Source organism: Zophobas morio, unplaced genomic scaffold (assembly GCF_036711695.1).
Source record: "Zophobas morio isolate AGI-343-1 ecotype UQ-CSIRO unplaced genomic scaffold, CSIRO_AGI_Zmor_V1 ptg000006l, whole genome shotgun sequence".
NCBI classification, from domain to species: Eukaryota; Metazoa; Arthropoda; class Insecta; order Coleoptera; family Tenebrionidae; genus Zophobas; species Zophobas morio.
Genome location: NW_026972111.1, coordinates 15,109,580 through 15,134,351, shown reverse-complemented (window position 1 = coordinate 15,134,351; position 24,772 = coordinate 15,109,580). Strand labels below are relative to the sequence as shown.

Genomic DNA, 24,772 nt, shown 5'->3' with positions numbered 1-24,772 from the left:
CAACAAATTTTCGAAATGACGGTCTTTATTTTGCACAAATGCTTCTGCTCGCCGAATTAACGACTGCTGTGTTCTTCTAACCACATCTGGATTATTTCTAATCTGGGCAGCAACTTTTTGAATGCGATTTGTCAACTCTTGCACCGTATTCACTGGAGTTTGATAAACTACCTGTAACCTTGTAACCCCATAAAAAAACCACAAGGATTGAGATCGAGAGAACGAGGTAGCCACAACACAGGTCCATTCCTCCTCCCAATCCATTTGTTAGGAAAGTTTCGGTCAAACCGTTCCCGCACTTCTACGGTACAATGTGCAGGGGTCCCATCATGAAGGTACCATACATCCCTACGAACATTTAAGGGTACGTTTTCCAAAAGTGGTCCTAAATCGTTGTTTAAAAAATTTAAATACGCAACCGCCGTCAAGCGAGGGGGCAGAACGTATGGACTTATCAAATTGTTGTCAACCATGCCTGCCCAGACATTTAATGAAAATCTGTCTTGAAAATGCGTTTCCCGTATGACATGCGAATTTCCATCAGACCAAATATGAGTATTACGAGAATTAAAAACACCTTCTCTTGCGAAAGTAACCTCGTCGGTGGTTAAAAGCTTCTGCACAAAATCTGGTTGCTCCCTATTTTTTGCAGCAACCACTCGCAGAACCGCACTCGACGAGGCAGGTCTTCTGCTTTAAGGGATTTCACGCGCTTCACGTGGTATGGGTGAAGCCCTTGTTATTTTAGAGTTCGCTACACAACAAACGGAGAAACTTCTAATCTGTATGATAGTAGTAGTAGTTATATAGTGGGGGTTCTAGACCAGGTCAAATGAGGTCAAACTGGTCCAGCTCCCCCATTACTTTTCATCGAGCGGTCATTGACCTTTCATTTGTTGTCGAGCTTGTCGATGCACGTGGCTGACCTTGCCAGCTGGTCCAGCTCCCCCATTACTTTTCATCGGGCGATCATTGACCTAGTCGTTGCTCGACCTTGGTCGTTTATTGCCCTCGTTCATCTCGAGATCTATCCCCTCTTTTCGTTTAGGTCGGGGAGGGATCTCGGACGCAATCTCGCATCCCCACTTCCGTTTTATACTTGTATAAAAGTCGATGGATTCGTGTGTAAGAATTAATTAGTTTTTTGAATTCAATTATTTAACACTTAGAAATGTCATCTTTCATTTCTACCTTGAATAAAGAGTCTCACTTGCAAGCTTTTGTGAGTGCGAAAACTTTAGAAGAAAATAAAAAATTTTTAACAAAAAATTTTAGTAAACTGTCCACAAAGTACGGTGACAAGATATTTGTGCAACTTGAAGAGTCTAGAACGATACTTCCACAGAGATTTACCGAAAAATTCACCGACTCAGTGATCAGCGATCTGAACCAGAAGATCGTGAACGGCTTGAAATTGTACTTGGTAAATAGAGGTCCGATCGGTCGAACCATCAATATCGAATTTATCGAAGAATGAAGAAGGCATTGGTTCATGTGGAAAACAAATCAAGTGCAGTTAGACTGCTTCGTCGTAGATTAGAATTACATTTAAAACGAATTAGTTATTTAAAAGAAGCAATTAAAATGTATGAAATAAGAACTAAATTGAATAATCTTAAGCTGTAATAGAAATTATAATAAATATTATTTAATTCGTTCGGTGTATTATTTTCCCCAGTCTCATGTAAAAAATATTTGATTGCAAACTGTCATGAATAACAGACGTGTTTGTTTCGACAAAGTTCCGGTTATTTTCTTAATAAATGATAAAGAAAGCCGAATTAATACTTGGTTATACGATGTTAAAAGATTTCAAATGAATGTGGAACGTTTCGAATTGCAAATAAAGCCCTTAATCGAAAAAATGATGGAGAAGAAGCGAAAATTTAGAGAAACAATCGAAAAATTGGATTCAGAATTGAAAATTATTCAGCAAAGAAAATCAGTTAAATAACTGTGCACATTGCGGTTAAACCACTGCGTCGTAAATTAGATTTAAATTTAAAACTTATTAGTTTCTTAAAATGTATAAAATACGAACTAGTTTGTATAATCTTAAGCTGTAATTGAAATTATAATAAATATTGTTTATTTCGTTTGGTGTATTATTTTCCCCAGTCTCATATAAAATTATTTAATTGGGAATAACAGCAACGAATAAAAGCCGTGTTTGCTCCGACAAAACTCCTGTTATTTTCTTAATAAATAAATGTTCATCAGCAACTTTCTGCCGATTTAAGCTTATTTGTCCGTGATTATTAGAATAAAATCTCAAATGTCAGAAGGCGAGTGTGTTGTTAAAAATTAAAAAAATTGTTACTTACGACATTGAAAACAGGCAATAAAATTATCCGTTCTCCCTCGAAAACATTCATATACACGCACACTTCACAGAAGCCACCATTTAGTTCAACAAAACCACCTTTTTCCCAAATCTTTTCACGGTAAAATTCATAAACCGAAACACGCCGCCCGTCATTATTACAACACAGAATGAAATAACGCGATGCTGTTTCAGCAAATTCTTACGGAACTGGACGCTTTTGTCGCAATAGACAGGGACGTATTCGGAAATATTAAAAAAAAAGAATTATCGCTTGAGGGTGATAAAGGGCAGAAAGTTTGTTAAAAAAATAAAAATGCATCCCTATAAACTAATGACACATTTGTGTAAAAATAAATGTGGGTTGGAGGTGCAATAATTGTTTAAATATAAAAAAAAAATGTTTTACTCGAAGACGGTAAGAGATACGAGGTTCGTGCAAAGAACAAAAAAGTTCCTAAAATACGAAACACATGCACCTGTGTCGACGGTTTTTAGTTTGAGTTTAGCATTTCGGAGAAAAGGGCAAAAGTTTGTGGTGACCAAACGGAATTAGTTAAAAATTTGTTTTTTGTGTCAAAATATTTTTGGATGAATAATCAATAGGTCCATGTAATTAAATATGTGAATATTTGAGTTTGGAGTCAAAAAATTTTCGTCAAAAAAGGTTGTCAGAATTAGAAAAAAAGTTTTCCTTGAGCAGTAGGGAAGCAAATTAGAAGTTTTGGTGAAAAAAAAAATTAAAAAAACCCAAAGGATATAAAGAAAAATTGAAAATAAAAAATCTCAAAAAAAATTTATCGAAATTTTGAAAAGTTTGTTTTTCCATAAAAAAATGCATCCTCATGAACTACTAGCTTACCGTAACCAAAAATAAATATGAGTCATAGGTGTGTTTAGCGTTCAAATAGAAAAAAACTTTGTTACTCGAAAACGGTAAGAGATAGAAGGTTCGTGTATAGGACAAAAAAGATCCACAAATACGTATCATATACATCCCCTTCGACGTTTTTCAGCTAACTTGCAACATGGCGGTGAAAAGGGCAAAAGTTTGTAGCGTCGAAACGGCAAAACTTAAAAAAAATATTTTTGCATCAAAATATTTCTGAGTGAACAGTCTATAGGTCCACTTAGCAAAATAAATATTTTTCGCTACCGTTTAGTAGTAATAACGAAAAAACGTCATAGATCGTAAGCGGTAAGAGGTAGCATGTCGGCTCAGGGGAACGGGGAAAAGCTAAAAAAATTAAGCCATATGTTGAGCAAAAAAAATTTTCAAAAAAGTTGAAAATAAGGGAGAAAAGGGCAAAAGTTTCTAGTGTCCAAATGGTAAGAGATAGAATATCGGTTGTATACATCAAAACCTTCTTCTGGAACGAACGCATAAGTCTGCTCAAAAAAATCGATTCTGTCCACATCGACCTAGATACAGGAGCCATTTCTAGTTTTTTCGAGGTCGCTACGTAAAAATTTTTTCAGGTCGAAAAAAAGACCATCGAAAAAGGATTCGAATAAGCCCAACATGCAACACTTAAAAAAAAAAAAAAAAAAAAGCGAAATAGGTTGTTCTTTATATGTATTGTTATATGACTACTACCATCACAACTAAATATACTAAGACATTAAAAAAAAAAATTTCAAGTTAACCAAAAACCGCTTTTTGTTGAATTTTATATGAAAACAACAAAAAATCATTAAAAAACGAAAATCAAAAACCTATAAACAATCATCAAAAATCACTGCTGTGGTGGTGGATCATGATGAGTCATATCGTGCTGCTGGACAAATAATTTAAAACATATTAAATAACTTATTGTTGTATTAAATCGTAGTACTGATGCTGTTAAATAAATATGTTAAAGGACATTAAATAAAACTATTTATAGTAACTAATTGTTTTATTGAATCATACATTTGTTTGAGTATTGTATTTACTAAAATAACTGAAACAAATTAATACTAAATAAAGTAACAGACAAAATACCATTGCAAAAATAATTGCTCCTACTGAAGTAAATATCCATATCCATGGTTTTGCCAAACAATATTCTGTAACATTTGCACCTGTAGAATTCTTGTATCCACTATAATCGTTAATGATGGTGTAATTCGGTGACTTGCATCGAGTGTTGTCTTTGAAGACTAATTCTAGCCGATATTGCAGTTGGTTCGAGGAAGATACATTTTTTGAATAAAACATACGTAGTTGTTCATGCCCATTTTTAATTTCTAACATTTTTCTAACAGTACATTCTTTACTACTATCAATAGTTTGTAGATAGACATCAGTAACATTGCTATCAGTCAATAAATAAAAATCTTTCTGAATTAGAATGGTTGATAGAACAAGTGTGCAGTTTAAGCCGAACATTGTTTGGATGAAATGAATAGTTTGTTGTTGCGGAATTCTATATATATAGCAACAACCATCACCACCACCATTAACGAGCAGCCAGGTCCCAACATCCCACTATTACAGTCATTATCGTGAATATGACAAAAAATGAAGCAAACCATACACGATCGTTTCTTAAACAAAAATCAATTACTTCCTTTGAACTGCGACTGTTCTTAGTATTTTCTATTATTAACCAATTGGAAAATTGGTGATTTTCTTCTTCCGTTTTTATCTTGTAAGTCAAATGATTCTGCATTGTTATATTTTTCGCATAGAAGAGATGATAACTGGTTTCGATTAGATTGATCGGAGTCATTTTTTCCCAAAATTTTTTTTCGTACGTCTGAATATACAGCAGACTTATATTTGAAGTGGTGTAAATATACAAGTTGTTTTCAACAAGCACACTTAATAGTATTAACACATTGCTAGGCAGAAACATCTTAGACTTATCTTCTTGTACACAGACACAAATACTTAGTTGTGGTCGTTGATATTTGTAGGGAAGAAGTTTTTAGAGGTGGTAAATGATGGTGTGGTAAATGATGGTGGTGGGGTGATAGCGATAGAAATAACAAATTATTGTTTTCTTATATATTTGTTAAATGTCGCATGGTAGGCGTTTAAGACTGTTCTATCTAAAAACAGGGATCTATCTAACTTTGGGACATAGGTCCCTGAGAATTCGTTGTCCCAGTTTTCCACTTGCGGTGGTGTTGGTGGTGGTTGGCTGAACCACTTTGATGGTGGTGGGGGTGGTGTAGATGGTCTTGGAAGTGCATTCTCCCAGAGTTTTCGCTCCCTTTCCCAGGCATCCCGGTGGCATTTGAAAATATGCTTTCTCAGCCTATTCTCTAAAAGCCTGTGGCTGACATCATAGGGGCAGATAACAAATTTCTCTATCAAAAAAAAAAAAAAAAAAAATTAACTACTACAAAAAAAATATATATATAAGCTTACCCATTTCTGTCGTTAATTAATTTTTATGATATGTACTTGCAGAACACTTATTAATCTGTTCTTTTGTGTGATCTTTAATTTATACACTATATTAATCCCCACCCCTACTTTTTTCCCTCCTTCAGTTGCTTTCCTCATGTTTCATTTTTCGCTGACTTGAATTTATTTTTTACGACCACGTTTTCAACTACGACTTGCAAGTTGTAACTTGCAAATTAATTCTCATATAAACAAGAAACTAGTCAACGGGAAATAGTAGTGTTTCTTTTTTTCTGCTGTGGTGAGCAAGTTTCACGACAAAAAATGAAATCACAAGAATCAGTGACGGCTATATGTAAAAACTCTCTTAAGCTAATTCATGAATACATAAGTAAAATCAAAACAATCGAAGAAACTAAACATTTTTTAGTTTATATCAATACCAGTATTAGAATAATTAGAAAAGCACTCAAATGTAAAATCCATCGAGAAAATATGTTGGAAAACGCAAATTCCTTAGAAACAAGTTTGGCGTATTTGAAATTTTATCGCCTAAAGCTTTTAAATAAGAAAAAACAATTATCTATAAAAACTGGTGAAGGCTATATTAAAACAGTCAAATTTAAACCGGTGACTAATGTAACATGGCAGGATGTCGAATCCTGTTTTCAACAACGAATTCGTACAGGATTTATAAGTAACCACCACATTAAAGATCCTCTTCAGTTTTTTCAACAATCTTTTAAATGCTTTATGTTTAGAATTAAAAAAGAACGGAAAAACTCAATGCTTAAGGTAAATGTAATTTTTTCGGCAAATTTTATTCAACCGCACTCTGGTGAAACAGACATTAAAACATTTTCAACAAAAAATCAGCACATTGATCAATACACAAATTTAAAAGAATGGTACGAAGAAAACGTCATTGATAAAATCATGAAAAAATTAGAGGAATTTGCAGAAAAGGATTCCGGTTGGGCGTTGTATGAAATTTTAGGATTGAAAATTAACATAAATAAATACGACCCAATTAAATTCGGCTATTCAACTTTTGTTTCCACACCAGATTTTATAAAAAAAAAACATGCAATAATTAATGTACAAAATAACGATGAATATTGTTTTCTTTGGGCCATAGTTTCGGCTTTATTTCCTACCGATAAACATTCAGACCGAAAATCATCGTATCCTCATTTCAAAAATGTGTTGAAATATGATAATTTAGACTTCCCAATCACAATTAAAGACATTCAAAAATTTGAGGAACTCAACAATCTTGCCATTAATTTATACTGCATCGAGAAGAAAAAAATTTTACCTTGTCGTTTAAGCACTAGATTTTCAAATTCTTATAAAGCAATTAATTTGCTTATGCTACCCGCTGAAAGACAAATACAAAATACTAATAACAGTAATGATAACTTTGAAGATCAACAATTGCTCTATCATTTCGTATGGATCAAAAATTTGTCAGCTCTTTTAGCTACGCAACTTTCCCTCCATAAATGTAAATTTCATATATGCGAAAGATGCTTAAACCATTTCACCACAGAGGAATTGCTCCAAAAACATAAAACTTCATGCCAGAGTATTAATAAATATTCCATAAGACTGCCAACAGAAAACGAAAATTACTTGTATTTTCAAAATTATAGACATCAAGAAAAAGTACCTTTTACTATTTATGCAGATCTCGAGAGTATTCTTCTTGATTGTACCAAACAGCATATGTCCACCACGAATAAGACCGAAACTTATCAAAAACATATTGCGCACAGCATTGCTTACTATTTTCACTGCTCATATGATAATTCATTTTCTAAATTTCGTTTGTATCGAGGTGAAAATTGCATTCAATGGTTCGTTCAGGAGTTACATCGAATGGCTCATTTTTGCAACGATAAATTTCAGAACGTTATTTCTATGGAAACATTAACTACGGAAGAACGTGAGCAGTTTGAATCCTCCCAAATATGTCATATATGTAAAAAAGGATTTTCGGAAAAGAACATAAAAGTACGCGATCATAGTCATTTAACTGGAATGTATAGAGGCGCTGCCCATCAAAGTTGTAATTTAAATTATAAAGATATTTGTGTTATACCCGTGGTCTTTCATAATATGAGCGGATATGATGCCCATTTTTTTATTAAAGAACTTTCAAATTCAATAAAAGGTGATATTAAGTTACTTCCCATTAACAAAGAAAGATATATCTCGTTTACTAAATTTGTCGAAGACACGAAAGTTAGTTTACGGTTTATTGATTCTTTCAGATTTATGCCACATAGTTTAGACAAACTTTCCTCTAATTTAGATAATTCTCAGAAAATTATTACGTTGGCAAATTGTAATAATATGGAAGAATTTGATTTGTTAAACAGAAAGGGAGTGTTTCCTTACGATTATATAAACTCCTGGGAGAAACTACTTGAAACAAAATTGCCCGAAAAGGAGGATTTCTATAGTCGCTTATACGATGAAAATATTAAATATGAAGATTATTCCCATGCTACCAATGTATGGAATACTTTTAATATTCATACATTAGGAGAATATTCTGATTTATATTTAAAAACTGATGTGCTTCTTCTAGCCGATGTATTTGAAGCTTTTCGAACTACTTGTTTAAATACTTATCAACTTGATCCGTTGCATTATTATACTGCTCCGGGCCTAACATTTGATGCTATGTTAAAAACAACAGAAATTAAACTAGAACTTTTAACGGATATAGATAAAGTTCTATTTGTAGAAAGAGGTATTAGAGGTGGAGTTTCGCAGTGTTCCAATAGATACGGTAAAGCCAATAACAAATACATGCCAAAAGAAGAATATGATCCTTCGAAAGATAGTACCTATTTAATGTATTTTGATGTTAACAACCTTTACGGAGCGGCAATGTCTCAATATTTACCGTATGGAGAATTTGAGTTTGTAGAAAATTTCAATATAGCTGATATCTTAGATACCCCAGAAAATTCAGCAATCGGTTATATTATTGAATGCGATTTAGATTATCCAATAGATTTACATGAAATTCATAGTGATTTACCATTAGCTCCAGAGCATATGATACCGCCCATTTCAAGATCTAAACTTAAGAAGTTATTGTTGACTTTATATCCCAAGAAAAATTATATTATTCATTATCGGAATTTAAAAATGTATACAAAATTTGGTATGAAAATAAAATGTGTACATCGTGTTATGAAATTCAAACAATCTGCGTGGTTAAAGGAATATATAGATTTAAATACAAAACTTAGGCAGCAAGCAAAGAACGATTTTGAAAAAGATTTTTTTAAATTAATGATTAATGCTATTTATGGTAAATGCATGGAAAATGTAAGAAAACATCGCGATATTCGATTGGTTAGTAAATGGGAGGGAAGATGGGGAGTTCGTTCTCTTATATCTAAACCAAATTTTCACAGTTCTGTTGTATTTGACGATGATTCAGCAATAATCGAAATGAGTAAATTAGAAGTATTTTTGAATAAACCAATTTATGTTGGTTTTTGCATTTTAGATATTTCTAAAACTTTTCTCTATGAATTTCATTATGACTATATTAAAAAAACATTTAAAAATAATGCTAAGTTACTTTATACCGACACTGACAGCCTAATTTATGAATTTCACGTAGACGATATATACAAATATATTAAGAAAGACTCACATCGATTTGATACTTCTGACTATGATTTATATAATATTTATGATATAGAACTGAAAAATAAGAAAGTACCAGGTTTAATGAAAGATGAAAATAACGGTGAGATTATGCTAGAATTTGTGGGTCTCAGATCTAAAATGTACGCATATAGAATTGCAAGTGACGATTTCAATAAAAAATTAGTTAAAAAATCCAAAGGTAGTACAAAAGCATCACTTAAAACAATAACGTTTGAAAATTACAAAGAATGTTTATTTAATAATCGAAGTTACGAAAAATCACAAAGACTCATCAAGTCCAAACATCATACTGTTTACACAGTAAAACAAGAAAAAGTAGTTCTCAGCCCAAATGATGATAAAAGGATTGTCACAAGATTTGCAACGGATACGAAACCTTGGGGATATCATATTTCGCACGTAAGTTAAAAAAAGTGGGGATTGCCATATATAAGCAATTAAATTTCACAGATGATTTATTCGATGTTGGTTATTTTATGATTACAACAATGTCTGACTTGAGACAATTTGTTGATTTACAAGTATTTTGTGCATCCGAAAATGTGTACAAAACATATCTTAAAGCCGCTGCGAGTGATCGAACGAAATTAAATTTATTCCTTCATCTCATCGATAAAAAAGATTTTATTGTACCGGACGAAGTGTTTAAATGGATTGCCGAAAGTGAAAGTGACTTTTATACACTTGACATTTGTATTCTGCTACAAAGAAAGCAATGTGTCGATGGTTACATTGATGCATTTCTACATGTATGCGAAAGAGACCAAATTGAAAATTTAAATTATGCTGCTTTGGAGTTTTTGATGACCACCAACTATTTGGACAATACTCTAACGTATAAATGTTTTATTTATAAATTATTGAGTGATAATCGCTGGCAGAATCTTGGAGATATATTCTATCCTGTTGAGAATATCCGGAAAAATTATCGAAGGATCGACCAGTGCGTGGATGAATTTATGTGTCGGGCTGCGTATTTGGCAAACCATAAAGCGCTCAGTACTTTCTATGAGTCTTTAGAAATAATAAATTACGATTCTTTCGCATTTCAACCTTCTCAAAATCAGGAGCACCGAAGAATTTTCAACTGGATCAAAAAGAACATTGTCAAAGGAGAAGCCAATCCTGAAATACCATTAGGATGGACTGAGGGACCGGATTCAACAAAATGGCCCTCGATTAAGTTAGATGATTATAAGAAAACTTTACATGTAATTTCTGGTAGCCATGAATAAAACACACAGAAATGGGTTATATGTAGTTTTATTTACCCCCAAACATAATATTACAATAACAGGTTAAATTATTTACAACACTCTGACGACATCTTGTGCAGGGATGTATTTTACCATTCGGTCGTGAAGAATAAGACAGTAGGCTGTAGTGTCTGCAGGAATACCAGAGATCGTCTCAAACCACAAAGTGATTGTAACGGGGCCTCTCTTCAAAGCTTCCGTTTGTTTAGAACAGTCGATTACTATTATAGGCGTCTTTTCCTTGAATTCATCCTTATCGAATAATGGTTCGCTGGTTTGTTTGGATAAGAACGATGTCTGGAATTCTTTAAACATATCATAGAGAATTGCATACCGATTATTTGTGAAATCAACATTCAGGTTGTCGTAGGGATACATGGTATCATTAAGGTACAATTTTACATCTCTCAGATTACAATGATCAAACTGACTGTAGTTTTTCTTCAATTGGTTTTTTCTTCCTTGCTGTAATGCAAAAAGTAGGTACTGAGGTTTTTCTAAGGAAGTTTTAATAGTCCAAGTATTTGTTATCGATTGTACTGGTGGAGCAAATTCATGTAATTCTTTACTTCTAAACATAATATCCAATTCCCTGTTGCTTCTTACAATATCGATTAATGCGATCCTTTCGGCATCGGACACGGACAAGTGATGCATTTTCCAGCATATTTTACTAAGTTCTACTTTAATTTTGTATTTATCATTTGAGGAAATTAAAGCATTCACATCGGTATTAGAACGAACCAAAACAAGCTCCTGTCTTACATTCAAAATGGTCTTTTTAAAATCTTCACAAAAACCAAAAATCATTTTTAATGGAATCGAAACTTCAAAAGTTCCATTTTCCTTAATTATATTCGAATCTTTTTTAGGAAACCATCCAGCATTCTCTAGAGCTACGCTTTCATTACTGTTATACGTTACATATCCTTTCATGGTAGACGCTAACCCAGGATTTCTAATACTATCCACAACGACTCCAGCAATTTCATATCTTATTTGATTAAACATCAGAAGAACGCCATTATTTACAAATTTGATTTCTGGTTTCTGTACAATTTCGTCGATTTCATTCTTCACAATAACCTTACCCTCTATGTGCAATGTACTCAAATGTGGAAAAGTGTATAAATCTTGATGTTCAATAGGAATTCTTATTTCATCATCGTAGTTAAATGAACTGTTAGAATAAGGTAGGTGTGTATGTCTTTCTCCATAATAAATTGAATGATCATAGGCAGCTTTTTCGCTTACGTTTAATATTTCAAAATTCATTGCTGATTTATATATTCAATAAAAATATTATTTCAAGACCGTTAATCCTAGAGATTCAAGAAATTTACGATTGCCTAAAGTTAAACGTTTGACCCTTCTCAAAGGACTGACTGATCTCTTTTTCATTGCCCTACTTATATATACCGAATTTCGGTTTTTTAGATTTTCATTAAATATAATACCCATCACGTGACCTTCTTAAGATGCAACCGTACACCTACCTCTTCACCTCTGAAACTAACAATATTACCTTCTTGATCTGTTATTTTAACGATTATTTCATCTATTTGTTTCGTATTAATTGGTAGATATATCACATTTAATGGTCGTTCCACTATTTTGTAACCAGGTGGTACTGTTGGGAAAAATTGATGGATAACGTGAACGGGACTTCCGTTCTTGTATGAACCAGTTACTATATTGCAATAAACGCAAAGAGCATTTACCTTTAAAATTTTTGCTGGAAAATCTGATATATGAGTTTTATGCGCTTTCAGAATGGTATCCTTAAATCCCAATAAATTCCCTAACGAATCCTTTCTTGAAAAATTTATATCAAGAGTACATTTAACTTCCGATTTTAAAGTATTATTATTTCCTCTGATTATTAAGCTTGGTGTTAACATTTTAAATTTCTTTATTCTATTTCCGTGTTTGTCAGTTTCGTATTGAAAATAATGTTCCATATAGTTTTTGATTTCTTTATTTAAATACGACTCAATGTCTTCTATCTCGTAAGAACCCTCGGGAATTTCTATGTAATGCTCTTTTTTGTCTGGTGTAAAAAAATAAAATTTGTTGTTATTGTTATCGATATTTGGAAAAGAATTCCAAGTAACCAAACTTTCTAATCCTAAAGCATAGTTATAATCTTCCAAGATAATTGGTGGATAGTATCTGCTCGAAAGTACAGAACTGTTTCCATCCAATGAGAATACGTTCGACATCGTGCAACTTACTTCAACGACACTAACAGTGCTACGCCTCGTTCTAATTTAAGTGACTCAGGGCTGTCATACCCCAACGAAACGAGCATAAGCACCGGCACTCAGGGTTTCGCTGGGAGCAGGGTTCGTGGTTCAATTTATTTAGGGCGCCAGCAACGACCTGCTGAGTCACTTATGTTCCCGTTGCCGGAACGATAACGACAAATCAAAAAATCTACTTGGCCTTTCCTCCTCTCTTACTTTAAACTTACCTTCACTTCTGACTAAACTGTGTGTGCACTGAACTTGAACAGGAAAAAGGACACGAGTAATCCCCTTATTAAAATAGTTTATTTACACAAGAAAATAATGACACTTCTCATTAAATAAAAAAGAAAAAAATAAAGAAAGATTACTTCGGGTTTACTAAGACTTATTGGAAATACAATGACGCTCAAAAAAAGATATCTAATTCGGTGGGTTTCCAAAATATCTGACTAGAATCAGGTCATGAAAGCGCGCAAAAATAAGTACTTATTGACGCTCCGCTCTTGTTATTAAATACTTTTTTCCCAAACGAAAGATTAGAACTCTTTAACAATACTGGAATTATGAACTTAATTCTAAACTTATCTGTCTACGACCTTCGTTGCTCCTCCTGGGCTACGATTCGTACTTCAAAAAAATATACTGAAGTCGACTACGTGTTGACCTCGGCAACCACAACAGCTCCAACCGAAGCTCTACCTACTAGTGCTCTTGCTTGACCCTAGTGCCACGGATAATGGCCACGTTGCCTTTTCACGTGTCTTGACTTCAATCACCTCACGTTCAAAAATGTCGGTTACGCTCAAAAAAACTCTCTTGACTATCACAGGTCCATGTCCTGCTTGATTCAAGACCTCAACGAAAGCTCTTTCGGTTTCTAATCGAAAATTTTCTATCCACCACAAAATGGCGTCAGGTGCACAAAAAAACGTAGAATGGATATCACCAAACTTCTGGCTCCAAAATACCGGTGAACGGAGTCATCCGCTTCAACAACGAGCTTACTTTACTCCAGCTTTAATTCAGCCTTACTTATTTCCCTAAAGTAATTAACTTTAGCTAGAGAACAAAAAAAATCAACCGAAATTACCTTATCAAAAGGGATCTCCACGTGTACGCACTGACTCGTGGTTACTCAATGGCGGTCGGCAAAACTCTCAAATTTGTGCCCCAGACAATCTCCTCTCGCCAAAAACTCAAACGTCGTTCCATCGGGAACCTCACAAATATAGCAGAGACTGAATTTCTGGGCACCACACACACTAGCGTCCTTTCGCCATCTTTCTCCGACCTTTCTACCACGCATCGTCGCACGCATCCCATCGATTTAATCATCGATCAACCATGGACTTTACAAAATTAGACTTAATTTCGGTCTCGATGTGAGAGTCGGGTAGGCAACCTTTTAAAAACGCGAAATGCCAAAGTTGAGCGTAACAACAGTTCAACTAAAACGCTCGAATTTCAAACAATTTTATTTGTAGCAGTTATATAGGAATCTTAAACACAAATGTCCACAATTAATACTATTAAAAGTCTGTAAAGATTCATAATTATATACTATATTACAGAAACCGTTGCTTTGTAAATATTTGATCAGTTCAAGAGGTGGTCTCAAATCTCCATAACTATCAAAGTATATAACTTCGTTTCGAGTTTTTTTATAAGCTGTCCAATGTGTTCCAGGACCTTCCTTATTGTCTAAATTTAATATACCACACTCATTAAAGCGTACTTTATTTGGAAGTGAATTTTTCATAAAAACTCCTCTGAAGCGGGGAATTTTCAAACGCTTTACATATTTGTAAATGTCGATGTTGGTGAGAGCATGTTTTGGAATATTTATCGGGAGTTCTTTTGAAATTTTGATGGAGCTAAAAAAAGACCATATCCTCTTTTATATGGTTTCAAATATAATCCACTTCCTGACTTTCCTACAGCTATCGACTCCATTTTCTGATTGTGTCGTTGATTTTCTTTCAACTGTTCTTTAGCTGATTTAGCATCGTTAACAGCTTTTGCAATGGCTGCTGCGCCACCACCTAAAGATCCCAGAGCGCCTAAAGCGGCAAATATTGGTAGTAGAGGTAAAAATCCACCACTTTTCGGTATGGGTATTATACGTCTGTGACGAACAGGTCTCACTCTCTTTTTTCCTATTGATGATTTTACTGCTCTCATGGCCACTTTTACAGCATCGTTCATATTCTTAAATTTCTTATTTTTTAAAGCAAGTCTGGCGGATTTTCTTAAAACATTAAAATTCAAGACTTTTCCACGTTTGCTAGTTTGTCTTTTGACTCGACAACCCATACCGAGTTTTATTTTAGCTTTCATGGCAGCCGCAACACCTAAAGCAGCAGCTTTTTCGCCCAAAGAAGCGTCCGAAGAACGTAGTCTAAGTTTCGCTTTATCTAACAGAACTTTATCGGCCTTATGTCGATTTTCCAAATCTTTATGTTCCCCATAAGCTATATCATGAAATTTGCAAGCTTCATCTAATTGATTCCGGCCTTTATCTCCTCTTGCTAATCGTTTTTCTAATTTAGTTCCTGGTCCACAAAAGTTATAACCGGGAATATGAAGTTCAAACGGTAATTTATTAATAACCGAATTTACGATCCCACGTCCACAATATCTCTTTCTGTAGGTCTCAATTCGACGACTGTTCCTTTTTCGCTTCGTAATCTTCATTTATACTCAAACTTTCGGATCAGCTAAAATACTAACGGAAACGTAGAAACATTTAGTATTTATACCCCCCCACATGTCAGTTTCTTAATCAGATGTCGAAATGCGTTTGACACCTCAAAACCTCAAATTGCCGATAAATAATAACGATATCAAAATTAACAGTGAGAATAAAAGACATGGGGATCTTTTACCATCTACAGTAAGATGTATTATTGTCGGACCGTCTAACTGCGGAAAGACTAATGTTATGATAGGTTTAATCGAACATCCAAATGGTTTAAGATTTGAAAATGTCTATGTGTATTCTAAATCTCTTTTCCAACCAAAATATCAATATTTGGAAAATCTTCTAAAACCTATTAAAGGTTTAAATTTTTATAGTTTCAGCAATTTCGACAATAACAACATACCACCACCGCACAAAGCTAAAACTAATTCTGTCTTTATTTTTGACGATGTGGCATGTGACAAGCAAAATTTAATGAAAGAATATTTTAGCATGGGACGACACAGAAATATAGATTGTTTTTATTTATGTCAAACCTACACATGTATTCCTAAGCATCTAATAAGAGACAACGCAAATTTTATCATTTTATTTAAGCAAGATAATTTAAACTTGCGCCATATCTATGATGATCATATCGGCACTGATATCTCATTTGATAAATTTAAAGAAATGTGTTCATTTTGCTGGCAAAACAGTTATGATTTTTTAGTAGTCGATAAAGAGAACGAAATTCGTAGTGGTCGGTTTAGAAAAGGATTTGATAATTTTATTGATCCATTTTCATAATTTCAGTCTATAGAAGTATGTTGAACATTCAACATGCCAGTTCCTGTAAAATATAAATGTCCAAAATGTGGAGGTGAAACAGATACTCCTAACTTACCATGTATATACTGCTACTATAAAGATCATATAAGAGATCATTACAAAACAAAACATGTGCATCTGTACTATTGAATAAAGTATTTTTATAGAATGTTTGTGAAATTTTGCATAGGTATATAAGCCTATCATTCAAATAAATAGATTCAGTTTATTTGTATTTTCGGAAGCCTTAGGAGACATGGATTCAAAAATATCAGATGTGGTTGATTTAAAAAAGAAACTGATTAAGAAAAGAAAAGATTTACAAAGAAAATTAGAACTAATTAAAGCAACTCAACGAAATGAAGAGAAAAAGTATGAACCCCTCACTAAACATTTGGAAACATTAATTGAGAGACGGAGTGAAAATCCAATAAAAAGTAATCAAGATGTGAAAACAAAAAATGTGTCGAACATTGAGCATAGTACACCTACAAAGCGAAAGTTAGAAAATACAATTCTGTCTCCTGTTCGTGAGAAAAAAACTATTGTTACTACACCAAAGCAAGCAGAAATTTTCACGCCAAGACAAAAAAGAATTGCCACAAAAGTTACTAACCTTGTGAAAAGAATCGATGCCATCAAAAATGAAAAAGAAGATCGAATGAGTCCGATTAGTTCAAAATATGATGTTTTATCACAGGAAGATTTCGAAGAATCAATAAATAAAACAGATGCACAGGACAATGTGTTCCAATACATTCCCGAGGAAGACAATGATAATTATAACTTCAATGAGGTTCTTGAAAAATCTGTTCAGTTAAGTAAAAATTATATTAAAAACATCGTTGATACAGACGTTTACAACGAATATTTAAGTGATTTTGATGAATTACCCAGAAAATATATTGACGAAATGCATCACGATGCTGAAAGTAAATTTGATCACAGAACAGGCGTAAGACATGACACTTTCTCAGAGAAATTTTATATTGGTTCGAAGGAGGTACAATTTATAGGTCCAGATATAAAAATAGACAATGAAATCTTTAAAGGGACTCCTGGAATTTATGAACTTATTTTTAAAAAGAAGCCTGTTCATTTTACTACGGAAGACAAGGAAATTTACAAAAAAATTTTAGAAAAAACCAATGCATATCGAAGAAATTTCGATGAAAATGATCGAATATTGGGTACAAGTTCGATGAAATACAAAAATATTATAGGACCATTATTCTCAACTCTCACGAAGTATAAAAAACCGAAGAAAGGTGGTCAAGTACTATTTAAAGAAGTAAACACAAATAAAGTTGATTATGTGTATTGGGAAGATCCAAATGAATTAGTTGAAAGACTGAAGTTGTTAGTCGCTTCCCAGACAGCAGGCCATTCGGGTCATCAAAACGAAATCGTTTCTATAATAGAAGAACTACGCGAAGCTAAAATTATTGCTTAATATGACTCTGGATAAATTCGGGCGTCATTTGTTAAAACATGCTAAACTTTCAGGTTCTATCGACAATGATATGATTACTATTTCAAACTATATGTTTTATAATCTGATATTTCGCTTCGAATCCGATAAAACCGTGGAAAACACGTATGTATTAAATTCTAAAGAAACGCACTATACGTTTCCTTTAGAGATTGGAACCCTTACAAAATTGAATATTACCAGTAATGAAATAAATGTTTATGTAAATAACAAATTTTTTAGTAAAGAAGAATTGAAAGGATTTGTACTACGTAACGGTGATCGAATATCGTTCAAATATGCTGTAAATAAAACAGAAAATGTACCAAATTTGTTCGCAGAAATGCTAATAAAATGTCCTGTTAATTTTGAAGAATCGTTAGTTAGTGCCGAGAAAGCACATTATATACATAAGACTGATAAAAATGAAACGCAAGAAGGTGTATGAGCCAACTCCCATTAAAAGAGATATTGTTGCAGAATTGCACAAACCTGTAAGAATTAATTTTAAACGACGCAAGGTTATAATAAAAGGTATTAATGAAACATTACAAGCAGATCTAGTGGAAATGATACCGTATGCTAAGATAAACAGAGGATACAAATATATACTTGTTGTTATTGACTGTTTCTCAAAATACGTGTGGGCTGTCCCTGTAAAGTCAAAAGATGCTCAACAAATCGCCACTGCAATGGAAACAATTTTATCCAAAATCGTACGGTTACCCAAAAATTTACAAACAGATCAAGGAAAAGAATTCTACAACGTAAAGTTTCAAAATCTTATGAAAAAATACAAAATTAATCATTACAATGTCTACAGTTTAAAAAAAGCCTCAATCGTCGAAAGAGTAAATCGCACATTAAAAAATTTAATGTGGAAAGAATTTAGTTTGCAAGGAAATTATAAATGGTTAGATTTATTGGCAAATGTGGTACATCGATATAATAATTCTTATCATCGTACTATAAAAATGAAACCGTCACAAGTTAACAAAAGTAATGAAAACGCTATTCTAAAAGCTGCTTATACTCAGATTAAAATAGTTAGCAATAAATCAAAATTTAAAGTTGGTGATAACGTAAGAATAAGTAAGTATCGCGGAATATTCGATAAGGGATACACACCCAATTGGTCAAATGAGATTTTCATAATAAGAAAAATTAATCTCACTAATCCCACCACATATTTTTTGAAAGATGAAAAGGGTGAAAACATTTTAGGTGGTTTCTATGAAATGGAACTATTGAAAGTTAAGCATCCAGGTGTATATCTCGCTGAAAAAGTTTTAAAAAAGAAAGGTAATCAACTTTATGTAAAATGGTTAGGATTTAATAACACTCACAACAGTTGGATCGATACAAAAAAAATTACATAGTCGCTTTCCTCTCAGTCAGTTGACATAATTGATACGATGAAGTTGGTTGTAGTCGACGTACAAGGTTTTTGTCTACCTGAATTCATTGTAAAAGAACTTGCGATTTACGATGGAATTAACACAATACACGAAACATTCAAATCTACAAAACAACTCAAAGAAATCGATGAAAGAACGAAGAAACAAGCTAGATATCTAGAACGTTATCATCATATGTTGAGATTTAATGACGGCTTCAAGGAGCAGATATCTGTAAAAGAAATTTTGTTCAAATACATCAAGGAATATGCAGTGAAGATCTTATATGTAAAAGGAAAATGTAAAGAAAATTACCTTAAGGAAACGCTAGGAAAAGACTGCCCCAAAATTGTGAACCTCGAAACAATTGAAGACTTTGTGAAATTATCTAAAGAAATCCCGGCATGTGATAAACATATTGCTAATAATAAAAAATGTTACTGTTCCTTAAACAATGCTAAATGTATTTACAATTGGTTGTATTCAAGGTTTCCTCAATAAAGAATACTATATTAAAATGTGTTTTATTTAATCGCAACTCAAAACGCCAAAATAACGAACGAAAAAAAAAAAAACTGTCAGGTGTGGGATTCGAACCCACGCTCCCTTTCGAGAATCAGAGCTTAAATCTGACGCCTTAGACCGCTCGGCCAACCTGACTATGGAAAAACGGGTCAGGTCGATCGAGTAAAAGGCGGTGTCAAAACATACAGGTCAGGCACGTGCCGTCCTAAGGTAAGTCAGCCAAGGCCAGCTCCGTGCAGCGACCCGACCTAAAAAAAAAAGAGGGGATAGATCTCGAGATGACCAAGGGCAATAAACGTAATTCCTACAGACGAATCCATCGACTTTTATGCAAGTATAAAACGGAAGTGGGGATGCGAGATTGCGTCCGAGATCCCTCCCCGACCTAAACGAAAAGAGGGGATAGATCTCGAGATGAACGAGGGCAATAAACGACCAAGGTCGAGCAACGACTAGGTCAATGATCGCCCGATGAAAAGTAATGGGGGAGCTGGACCAGCTGGCAAGGTCAGCCACGTGCATCGACAAGCTCGACAACAAATGAAAGGTCAATGACCGCTCGATGAAAAGTAATGGGGGAGCTGGACCAGTTTGACCTCATTTGACCTGGTCTAGAACCCCCACTATATAACTACTAATCTGCGAATGCTTATGTTTGGGTTTTCTTCCACAATTTCTAATATTTCTGGTTCCACGTCTATAACATGTTCGGTTCTTTCACGACCACGATCTCGGCGACGTTGAACAACGGCACTAAATGTTGTGTGATGAGGCAATCTTCGGCCTGGAAATTCCTCCTGGTAGAGACGCTGAGCTTCATGAGCATTCCCAAATGCTCTTTCGTAAATCAAGACCATATCGGTCATTTCGGCATTAGAAAAAGCTGACGTTTTAAAGTTAGTAACCACATTATCTTTTAATCACTATTAACTTAGTAGCGAACATGCTATTTTGACCAAATTTTCAATCAATTTTATTTCGAAAACTAAAACACTTTTATTAGAACATTTTTTTCTTAATAATATCTACTCATCCAGACCAATTTTCAGTTTCTTTTTGTCGGTGCATTTCGCAAACACCCTGTATGACAATATAATTTACAAACGAAATGTTTTATCAGTTAAATACTCATTAACACAGTAGTATGCTTTCTTTGTTAAGATATTTTTCACAGTTCTTTTACATGCTTTTATATCAAGTTGTTTTATATGCTGTGGCAATTTGTTATACAGGGTGTCTCAGAAATAAGTACATTAATTTTAACCAGTAACAGAACTCATGAAAAGGAACAACTTTTTTATCTAGCATTTTTTCGAAAACTCAAGTCGAATTTCGAATTTTCCCACCCATATATTCACGAGCCGGCTATGTTCACCTTAAATAATAACTTAAATAATAGCAACACTACAACAATGAAGAAGGTACCGTAGCAACCGTTTTGACATTGACAATCATTTTTATGTCAATGTTTTTATTAAACGTTGTCTCTTTAAAGTTTGTTTGGCACATATTTCTAATTTATAGACGAAATGTGTTGAAATGGCTTTGTTTTCAAATCTGGAATGCACCGATATCGTTTTAACGTACGGTGAAGCTCGGGGAAACGGCACTCGCGCCCAACGAATTTTTTTCAGAAAACCACCCAAATCGTCTGCCAAATGTGCGCAGTTTTAAGAACGTTGCAGCATTTTCGAGAGTACGGATCTTTTAAACCTGCACCTCAGGATCGGGGTAAGTTACGTAGTAATAGAATTGCTAATATTGAAGAGGCTGTTTCGAAGAGTGTCGAAGCTCGACCGGGCACTAGCACGTATCACTGTCTAGTGTGATGTATCGGAGAGTAGTATTTGGAGGATACTCAGAGAACAAATGTACCCCTTTCAGGACCAGAAAGTTCAGTTATTGAAACTAACAGACTTACCACGTAGGCAAAACTTTTGTCAGTGGGTTAATAGAAAAATAAACGAACAAGCAAATTTTGTATCTCTTATACCATCAACTGATGAGGTCGGTTACACGAGGGAAGGTGTTCAACACCCACATTTGGGCCGATGAAATTCCGTACGCCATTAGGGAGCAGAATTTTCAATTTCTCTCTAAATGTTTGTCACATTGACAAGATTAGGAAAATACGTATCCTAGTAACTATTTTTGATCATAAATTATTAATTATAATAATTATTGTTAGTGTCCATGGGTGACTGAGGATCCATGGGCGGGTGACCTTAATTGGGGTATAACTTCAACAATTTTTAACTTGACAATTAAAAAGTTCTTGACAAAACTCTCCTAAAAAAAGTTGTTGAGTTCAATGAGCTCTATAACTGATTAAAATTAATGTACTTATTTCTGAGACACCCGTATAAGCATATTCCCATGTATCTTGGACTTTTCTTAAGAAGGGAAGTGTCGTGTTTAGGAATTTCTAATGTGTTTATGTTCCGTGTATTATAGCTATGACGTTCATTTATTATGGTAAAATTATAGAGATGTAACTTTACGTAAATTAATGTACTATATATAAACTTACAAGATACTATCATGATTTTTTCGGCAATGAAATGATTTTTTCAACTAGTTCTTGAATTAATACCTGCCATAACTCTCATCGCTTTTTTGTAATCTAAACTCACGCCAGGGCTATGAAAGTATCAACTGTTTCCATAAGAAATACATGGGGAGCTTACGGAACGACATAAAGAGGTCACTAGCGTCTCTAAGGGTGCTCCGACCTTGAAGAACATAGTTTCTTTTTCATTTTAAGGTTTTCGGTGAACGTTTTGTCTGGTTTTGTCACCAAGAAATGTCATATTAATTACGGAATCATACGGGATGTTGGGTTATGGGGTTAAAAACAAACGTAAAATTTATTTTAACAAAGTAATAGATACTTACGATACATGTAAAAAATACTAGAAAATTACCGACTAAGGGCCGGTTTATCAATGCGCAGTTAAGTTAAAGTAACTGGCAGTTAAAGCTTGTCTGTGAGTTAACCTGTTTATCATTACCCGCTAGCTCAAAACTGGTGGTCAAAGTGCCTGTTAAATTAACTGACAGTTCAAACTGTCAGTTAAAGCGTTATCCACCAGTTAGTGGCAACATAACCTAACAAATCCAAATAAATCTGTTATGAATTTAACAATATTTTGATGAGGACTCATGGTGTGCAACAAATTGACAGAGAAAAGATGAGAAAAACACTTATTATTAGCTGATTATTTTCCAGGTCTAATGTAGGTACCAAAAATTAAAAACCTATCTAATAATACCGCGAGATCGAAAAAGAAATTAATCGAAGTAGGCCATGCACGACAAGCCGTTTGTCGTAATCACGGTGGTAGGGTAATTTATTTTTTTTTATTAAATGTCAAATTGACAGTTTAAAATTAGAATTATGACGCCTACTTTTAAAACACATAAGAATGAATTAAAATCACCGTTTTCCAATTTTGTCTAAAATTTATCCCATTTCTGAAGATTCTAATAACAAAAAAGCTTTAATTTCGTTTGATAACAGTGCAAATTACTTTTGTCAACGTGACGATTAATAAAAAATTATTTTAAACTAAGACAAACGCCTTTTCGTGCATGGCCAACTTTGACTAATTTCTTTTTCGATCTCTCTGTATTTATTTATAGGTGTACCTAGTTGTTTCATTTTTAATTTCCAATACTTTTTTTCTAATGCTAAATTTTGCTTTTTCATGATTGATCACGTGAAACGCGATATACAATCGTTGAATACCGAATGTGGATCGAATCTGATGGAACTTTCAAGGTCGGGGTAGTTTTGAACTGACCAATCACAACTCATTTCCAGTGGGGTGAGCGTTACCAACTTAAGAGAGTAACAGCTAAACTTCGAGCTACGAAACTGGAAGAAACATCGTGCATTGATAAACACTTTACCTCCGTTAACTGCTAGTTACCCTTATCTGACAGTTACTTAACAGACACTTTTAACTGAGCATTGATAAACCGGCCCTAAAGAGGTCAACAAACTGCAGGTTAAACGAAATAGTTTAATTTTCGATGTGTGCGTGTTTGAGCGGTCCAAGATTTATTTTTAAATTTTAGTGTGTAAAAAATTCTAACTCTAATAAAAACTGAAACGAGGTAATCAAGAGGAAAGTCTTTGCAGGGGTGGTGGAATGGTATTTTTGTATGGTTCGTTTTTTAGCCGCAAACCAGTTAACGACTACGGTGCATAAATTGGGAAAAACTCACAAAATGTATTACCCATCGGAGTATAAACTGCAAAATATTTAGGTGGCATCATTAAATCGCCAAAAATCACATCTTCATTGAAGACTTTAAAATGTCACACAATTAAAACAAGATGTGTCACTTCGTAAGAATGTGCAAAGTTCACACAAACTTCGCAGAAGTGGTGGTGTAAGAATTTTTGTATTAATGAGTATCCATAAACATACCATAAACAGTTGTGTTCTTTCAAGGTGAGTTTCCGGTAACTCACATCACTTAATGACTGTTGAAGAGGCCGGAATACAAGGAAGATGTGTTGTGGAAGTTTGTTTAAAAGAACACCTTGGCAAATTTTTCATTTCAAATAAAATAGTGTTTCACAGTTGGTTCTTGCACTTGTATCGAAATAATCTGTAGTAAATAGTTTCCGAAACGTTCTTTGGAATTGTATTGGTGTGGGATTTATACAATTCCCAAATTGACGCCTCACAGAGCCAAACAAATATATCAGACAATACTAATTTAGTTGCAGCAACCTTTTAGTGAAAATTGTAAACAAATTGTATTCTGTGAAAACTATTAAAAATAATAAGCAAAATGTTTATGTTCCTGAAGTTGTTTTTTATTTTTTTGTGAGTGATTTAAAAATATTAAGAGTGAATTAAAAATTTTGCAATTCACTTGTGGATAACAACTTATTTGTCAGACTTGTTAAGAATTTAATAAACGCAGTTTTGTTACAAATACTCGATTTGCCCGCCAAATTGTCGGCTACTTTCGGAAGTCTCCACCATC

At 33.8% G+C, this 24,772-nt stretch overlaps 2 long non-coding RNA genes across 2 annotated transcripts in view; both read right to left on the bottom strand.

The window, feature by feature from the left end:
- Positions 1 to 24,772, bottom strand: part of LOC135123692 (uncharacterized) — a 103,715-nt gene that overhangs the window by 19,235 nt on the left and 59,708 nt on the right. The gene's annotated exons all lie outside the window — the stretch shown is intronic.
- On the bottom strand, positions 13,149 to 14,297 carry LOC135123679 (uncharacterized). The gene is made up of 2 exons (XR_010279687.1): positions 13,955 to 14,297; positions 13,149 to 13,904 (listed from the first exon to the last, which is right to left on the bottom strand). It is a non-coding gene; the product is annotated as an uncharacterized LOC135123679 (long non-coding RNA).